Source organism: Vombatus ursinus, unplaced genomic scaffold (assembly GCF_900497805.2).
Source record: "Vombatus ursinus unplaced genomic scaffold, bare-nosed wombat genome assembly UNPS02014779.1, whole genome shotgun sequence".
NCBI lineage: Eukaryota > Metazoa > Chordata > Mammalia > Diprotodontia > Vombatidae > Vombatus > Vombatus ursinus.
Genome location: NW_020954557.1, coordinates 63,400,826 through 63,407,861, shown reverse-complemented (window position 1 = coordinate 63,407,861; position 7,036 = coordinate 63,400,826). Strand labels below are relative to the sequence as shown.

The 7,036-nt window shown below is 42.5% G+C and overlaps 1 pseudogene; it reads right to left on the bottom strand.

Annotated features, from left to right (window-relative positions):
* Positions 1-4,781: 4,781 nt before the first annotated feature.
* On the bottom strand, positions 4,782-6,657 carry LOC114045634 (annotated as a pseudogene).
* Positions 6,658-7,036: the final 379 nt, after the last annotated feature.

Sequence of the window (7,036 nt, the reverse complement as noted above, 5' to 3'; positions counted from 1 at the left end):
CCCAGAGAAGCTAAGTGATTTGTCCTAGCACACAGGTAATGGAGGAGGGATTCAGACCCATATTCTCTTTACACTCCAAAGTTCCCCAAATCCAGTGCTGTTCCCCCATTATAACGTACCACATTAATATTCACATCATACCCCTGCGGCTTTTTAAAATTTTATCTTGGGCAAATTGTTTAGCTTCTCTAAACCTCACTTTTTATCATCTCTAAAGTGGAGCTAAAAAGGTATGTTTTGCCTACCTCCCAAAATCCTTAGAAAGATCAGATGAAATCATATATGATCTCATCTATACAAACATATATGTGAAATATATCCCCATTGTGCAACACAAAGACTTTTCTGCACTTTCGGAAATTTGCTTATATCTACATAATTTAGGGAGAAACAGAAAACAAAGTGACTATAATTTAAGTTTCAAAGAAAAGTCATAAAATTGCTTTCAATATGTTATGGAAGTTTAACACTTAAGCAACTCTATTTAAGCATTTCACAAATATTTTTGAGCCGGATCCTACTCCATACATTACTCTGCAAGGGAAGAATGGTCTTTCATAATATAGACATCCATCATCATGCAGAAGAGCAAAAATGAAGAGCCTCCTCCCATTTATCTGTACTGTGGCTCTGGTGAGAGGTTCATGGAATGCAAAGCCCAAAAGGAGGTAAGAAAACAGAATGATATAGTAGAAAGATATTTAGACTTGGAGCCAGGAAACCTGGGTTCAAGCCCAGAGTGGCACTTATTCAGATGTATGACCATAGGCAAATCATTTAATCCCTCTAAGCTTCAGTTTCTGTATTTAGAAAGAGGGGATAATGTTATTATAATAATAATAGCTACCATTTATTCATATAACACTTAAAGGTTTGCAAGGAATTTTACAAATATCATCCCATTGTATCCCCATAACATCCTTGGGAGGTAGATGCTATCATTATCCCCATTTTATGGGTGAGGAAAACTGAGGTAGACAGAGGTTAAGTGAATTATCCCAGGTCACACATTAGTAAGTAATTGAGGCCAGATTTAAACTCCCATCTTCCTGACCCCAGGCCCAGGATCTATCTACCACACCACCTAGCTGCCTAACATGTAGGTTATGATAAAGTGACATGAATGTGTTTAACAAGTTTATGAAATCTGCGAAACTTTCTTTCTGTGATGATCTATAATTTCATCAGAATAGGAAGCTCCTGGTCTGGGAGCTTCATCAATGAAGATCAGCAACTAATCTTAGAGATTTGCCTGATACACTGAGAGGGTTATACAATTTGCCTATCAAACAGGTCACACAGTTATTACCTATCAGATGCATAGGTTGATTTCAAAATTCAGACCCTTACTCACCCTGCTCTTCTACCTTTCTTGCAAACGATAAATAAATGGTAGTTACTATCATTAATAAGAGAGAAGACGCATAGTTGAGCAGAGTGACTCAACCATATTCACACAAATTCTGTGTATCTGTTCCCATTCTACCTTCTCACCCATAGCACAAAGCCAACATTTTTTATATATCAAAGGTCGTTGGGGAAAAGGGGGAGGGGAGACTTTCGTGGTGGTGATTGTTGTTCCTGGTGGTGGTGATTGTTGTTCCTGGTGGTGGTGTTCCAGCCCTTGCTATGATGTTGGTGAAGGGCTTCTCCTTATCAGATAAGATACTAGTTCCTTTGGCAAATCTATGGGAAGAAGTAACTGGTAAAATAATGATTTTCATTCCTCAATGTCCATGAATGAACACTGTATCTTGTAGAGCTACAAGAAGGAAATTGGACCTATTTATCAATATTATATTGCTTAGAATAAACTAAGTAAATAGAACTCTTTAAAAATCAAATGAGCCACCATGGAAGGTAGTAATTTCCCTCTCACTGGGGTTCTTTTAACAGAGACTGTATGACCAGTCAGAAGTGTCACAGTGGGATTCTTTTTAGGAATGATTTGGACTACATGACCACTGACGCCCTTTCCAATTCTGAAATTCAGTGGTTCTGTGAGAAAAAAAAAAAGCAATGATGAATTGAAAATGTACCATGTAATAATTATTTAGAAATAAACTATCAAGCATAAGCTCAGAGTTTCTTTGAGATATAAAATAGTAGGAAACTATAGTTTATTACATGAACAAATGAAAGAATTAATTATATGTTCAAAAATGAATGGAGTAAAGGGCAAACTGCTGTTAACATTTTGAACACTGTAATTTTAGGATGGAAAATATTGAGATGATCATTAACAAGAAAGTATGGGAAAACTAGAAAGGTAAGTTTAGAGAGAATGAAAAACAAATCTTCAAAGAAATATGCAATTGTTTGGATTTTTATTGCTAAGTTAAAAAAAATCTAGAAAACTAGCCTTTATTTTCCTAGGAATCAGAGTGCATTCAAAAAAGGTTAGGTGTGTCTAAGTTTATTCTTCTCCTCCTCCAACCATACCACTATATTTTCATGATAGTAGTAGTGAATTTTTATCCTATACTGAACCTTTTGGAAAAGTGGTATAGACAACACTAGCGAAGAAGCTTATGCAAAATTCATAAATCTTTTACAAAACTTGCCTGATTCAGATGTGGCAGGTGGTAAGGGTATATATGGCCTTAGGTAAAAACCCTTGACAAGACAGAGGGCATCTGGATTCTGAATTGGTCGAGGAAGTGACAGGTGATTGTAAATTTCCCTTTGCAGTCTGTAATCTTGTCAGAAACTAATGTAATTCTCTCTTTGATGCAAATTTCATTAATATTTAGACTAATTTTAATGTAGAAGATGAGATGATAGCCCCATATAAACTATTTTATTGACTCTAACAATAGAAAAGTCTGTAGTTTCACTTGGATTACCAAGATGGTTTGAAATATGTCTTATCTAACCTTGCACAAAGGTTAGTATTTTGTCAGGAATACTTTTATTTACTTTAATCAAGGTTTATACATTGAGAGAAGGCTTTTAATTTCTATTAAGACTAAAATTTAAGCATCACTGTGGTTTCCCTATATCTTATAATCCCAATAAATGGTTCCTGTAATAGAAATGGTGAACTGAAGCAAGTAACCTAAATTCTATGAAAAAACTGATCACCTGTGTGAAAGTGAATTTATAACCTTTCATGGATTGGTGCACTGTTTTTGTTTTTTTTTCTTACAAATCAAAAAGTTTATTTTTCATGCAAAGGTGATTTAAAGAGCTTATATAAACATGGAACTTCTCCTCACCTGTGTACAAGGTTTCTAGTCCTTTTTAGGGCCTACTGGAATTATGGGCATCCTGGGCACCTCCATTGTAAGAAACCAGTGAACAGAAAACCTACTAGGGTAAAATTGATTTATTCTCTTACATACTGAAATGGGCAGAAGGGAAGGGGCAATCCATGAGTTTGCAGGCTCTCCAGCTTCAGGGAGCCCCATTCTGTTCTATTAGTGGAGGCTAAGAGCCTGGGCAGGCTGGAGTTGAAGAAAACTGTGTGTGATACAACACTAATTTCTGTTTTTATTTCCCAAGAAGGTCCCTTCCCTGGTACCCATGGAAGGGACAAAAGTAACACATGATGAGGGTTGGAGGCTACACTAAGATACAGGGAATACACAGGCCTAATAGGAACTACAAAGAAAAACTGGGTATTCCATAAGAAATCTAGGTTCTATTTTTGCCGGTACTGACTAATCCACCCCCGAATGGGTAGGACTGGCCAAAGCCTCAGTCCCCTCCTGTTCTCTTAGGGAGGAAGAGAGGGAGGAAAGAACAATTACCTAATATCTTCTGGGGTCACAGGCAACAGGAGAGAGCTGGGAGGGGATAAGGAAGAGGCTGCTTCTGACAGCCATGGGCTGGTGTGTAAATTCAAGTGTGAGGTGAACCTTTGGTGCTGGGGTCAGAGATTTCCCCAGAGAAGTAAGGCTACCTGGGCCCTGGGCCACAGCTTTTCCCAACTGAGTGCAGAGGCCTCTGTCATACTGGGCATGCTCAGCTAGGCAGCCATGCCAGAAGCAGGGGCTTTCTTGTCTCCCACCCCCACCTCCTTCGGAGTCCATCAGCAGGGGCAGCTGGCTCATGCTTGTGCCAGGCCAGCCTGGCCTCTAGAATCTGTGTATTGACATTGGTTATTTTTGTAAAAAAATAAAATTTTAAAAAGCAGCATGTCACACACTGATCCTGTCCAAGGACCCAGAGATGCAGGAGAACCCCACCTGCCACCCCCCAGCCCCAACATCACCTTCCCTCTCACCCAAAGGGGGTAGTGCCTGGGGAGACACTGTGAGGCTAGGAGGAGCAGCTTTACTAGTCCCTGCAGCTGGTCACATGATTGATCTGACTAAAGGGAAAAAGGCAAAGGTGATGAGAATTTTGGGGCTATGCCTCCCCCCCAACACTCAGCATTCAGCACAGCACCCCACAGGCCACAGGTCTATGCCCCTGAGTCTAACTCCTCACACACAGCTGAAATGGAAGATGCCAAACCAAGAGTGGAGGGGATGGGGGAAGCAATGACTCCCAGCACATAATCTCTTGTAAATTTGGAAAATACAGCAAGGCTTGCTTGCTGGCCTGCTCACTCAGGGCCACAGCCGGGCCAAGATGCAGAAGTGTCAACATTTCATAAAAAAAAGGGTACAAGTCCCCATGTTAAAGGAGCTGACTGGGTGTTTGTTTCTATGGTACAAGGGCAAAAACTGCCCTATTAGAGCAGGGGTTAGGGAGAAGGCACAGTCCACCAAGGTGGGAGGAAGGAGAAATCTTCATTTGGTTTTTCCAGGTGCGTTCAGATCTAGGTTGGACTTTTAACTCCCATAATGCATTATGTTGGTGGTCATGGAGATAGAAGGGCCCCCCGTGGTGAACTGGCTAAACTGGTGACAGGGTAGTTGAGCACTGGAGCCACATCCGCTCTGGCCACTGGAGGAGCCCTGTGCTCATAATGGAGCCCATCCCGGAGTGAGTGTGATTGACAATCCCAGCGTTGGCTAAACGGATAAGGTTGTTGTGGCTGACACTGGCTCCACTTAGTGATGAGACTGCTCAGGTTGTAGGTCGTTGGCATCCCAGCCACAGTCATCCCGCTGCTCAGATAGTCGGCGCCACCTGTGTTCCACATGTTCTCATACAGAGATGTGTAGCGAGAGCCAGGTGGAGGAGACGGAGTCGTACCTGTTTATCTAAAGAAGGAGTTTTTCAGGTCGAGGAGGTCACTGGATTTGGAACCCGTCTGATCCACCTGGGCAACAATACTGATGTCATAGCTCTGTCTCTTATTTGCGATGAGCAGACATGTCCCTGAGAGCTTGTTCCCGGCCTCCTCAAAGAGCGGGGACTGAAACAAACACCGAACTTGGTACCAGTGAGTCAGAGGTTCCGTGGGTGCTGTGGACAGCCACACTGTCATTATTGAACCAATGAAGGCTACATCAAACCAGAAAGCCAAGCCGTGGACAAGCCCTGAGTGCAGCATGTGGAACTTGAATGGGATTTCTATCCTGTGCAAATCGTCTTCTTTGGCTTCTTTGAAGCCAAATGGTCACATTGGTTGTATATTGGATTTAAATATTGTATATATATATATAATATACTCCTTATAAATATGTGTGCATATATGTGTATACATATACATACATACTGACTTAGCCATTAAAATCCTGATATCAAATGTGCCCAGGACGGGCTGTCTGAAATACTCATCTACTGCTGCTCCTTTAAGTGCTGACAAGTCAACTCCATGAAAAGATGAATGATACCAGAAATTGGCCTTGATAAACTGTTCCATGTAGAGCTGTTCATCTGTGAATGGTGCAAGATGAACGTCCCCGATGGTTAGAAACATATTTCCATTAGGCTTTAAGTACTTCTTGGCATGGAGGTAGCTCTGCAACATACGTTCATTGAAAAGCATGTAGCCCATTGGCTCTGAAATAATTATGTCCACCTGCTCGGGAAGTAAGATTTCCTCCACTTTTCCAGGAATGACCACAATTCGGTCTGTAAGGTTGTTACTCTTTACTAAAACTTCAGCATGCAGAGCCATGGTGCTTGCTTCCATGGCATAGACTTTTCTTGCTCCTGCTTGAGCAGCAAAAAAAGATAGGATCCCCGAGCCACAGCCCACATCTAGGACAATCTTGTCCTTGAAATCATTATGGTTCTGCAGGATTGCCCTCTGGTAAGTGCTTGTCCGTAGATAATCTTGCATCATGTTTTCTGCTGTGACAGGTAGCCATAGAACTGGAAGTACTGCACAGCGGAGGATTCTTCTGTCTTCTCACTGAAGACGGAGCGCTCTAAGTTGTGACCTCGACAGGTTTTCAGAATATTATAGAATGAATAGAAATCACTGGGCGTTGCAAACTGTATGAGAACGCTGTTATACCCCAGGGTGATGATGAAGGACTGCTTTCCCACTGGGCTGCATTCTGTTTCTCTGGACACGGAGCACTTAAACACACAAATATCTTCATGGCTGTAGAGGGCGATGTGGGAGGCGTTCTGTCCAGTGCAGACCTCTAGGCGCAACGCCTGCTGCTCCGCACGTCTCTGGATCTCGTCGTTCGCGTCCTCGACGGCGAAGAGCCGAGCGCCAGGGAACACTGTCACGGCTCCACCGGGCCCCGCGGCCGCCACGCCGCCCGCTGGCCCAGAGCCCCCAGACGCCGCAGCCGCTGCCATCTTGGATCCAGCTCCAGGCCCCGCTGCCACCGCCGCCTCCCGGTGCGCGGTTTAAAGAAGACTCTTTTACAGAGACTGTATTGTATTATTACTAAGGTATTGTTACATGCAAGGTTGGAAACTTCCTGCAGAGTAGGCTAGCAAGTATCCATGATTGCAAACTGAGTGCATGATTGCAAACTGAGTGCATGATTGCAAACTACCAAGCTACCAAACTTCTGAAAAGTGCATTGGACTTGGAGTCACAAGATGGACTTTGGTCACTTGTTTCCCACACCCATAAAAAATAAATGTACCCCAATGCCCTTTGAGTAGTCCAACTTCAGTCCCAGGGTACAGAAATTGTTCACAAAAGTAACTATTTCTCTCCAATTCTTGA